Raw genomic sequence first — 886 nt, forward strand, 5'->3', positions numbered from 1 at the left:
TTGATTTTCTTGTGTATTTCTTCTTGTGTATAGGGGCAACTGATACTGGCGTGGGTTGGTTCTCTGGTTCAGCCGCAGAGCCTGTCGCCGGGGTTTGAGTAGCTGCGGTGCCTGTCATGGGCGTTTGAGTAGTCGCAATGCCTATTGCTGGGGTTGGAGTAGCTGCAGTGCCTGTTGTAGGGGTCGATCTCTGGATGGTATTCTTAAATAGTTGTTTAACCTTAAACAAGACCTGAACCATATTCAGGAGACATAGCGATAGGACCGTGCTGGTTTGAACATCCCAAGGATATTCAAAATTCTCAAGAGCTGTTGTAACTAGCTTGAAGGAGAATGGGAAGGTGAAAGAGCGGGGGAAAGTGTCCTCCCCTGTCTCCCCCATAGATTGGTTCCCCGAGGAGAAAAGGTAAAAGGTGTAATTATTAATAGTTTCTGAAACATGGCTCCCAAGGTACGGAGATGACGGTAATGCCAAGTACAAATACAGAAGTGTAAATACAAAAATTAGTCTCACGACCAAAAATTCTGTCACTTCATAAACCAGTGGTGTTACACAGTGCAGCAAAATTATATCCTTGATCCATCTCCCAGAGGTGATAAACAGCACAACAGGGAACATATACAGCAAGTAAGGTGTTACATAACACAACTTTGAGAGCAAGCACGACAACTTTGAGAGTAAATTAATCAACATTGTGACCAGTGACTATTAAACCAATATTATGAATGTTTATAACAAATTTGCCTTAACACGTTCTGGTCGGATCTGTTGTTATCTCAACTCTTCGTGCCCCACGTTGGGCACTAAAAGGACTGTTGTGGTTTAACCTGGCAGGCAGCTAAACACCACACAGCCATTCACTCACTCCTCCCCCCTGCACTGGGA

Source organism: Pygoscelis adeliae, unplaced genomic scaffold, assembly GCF_000699105.1.
Source record: "Pygoscelis adeliae isolate BGI_AS28 unplaced genomic scaffold, ASM69910v1 Scaffold8, whole genome shotgun sequence".
In the NCBI taxonomy this organism is placed as follows: Eukaryota; Metazoa; Chordata; class Aves; order Sphenisciformes; family Spheniscidae; genus Pygoscelis; species Pygoscelis adeliae.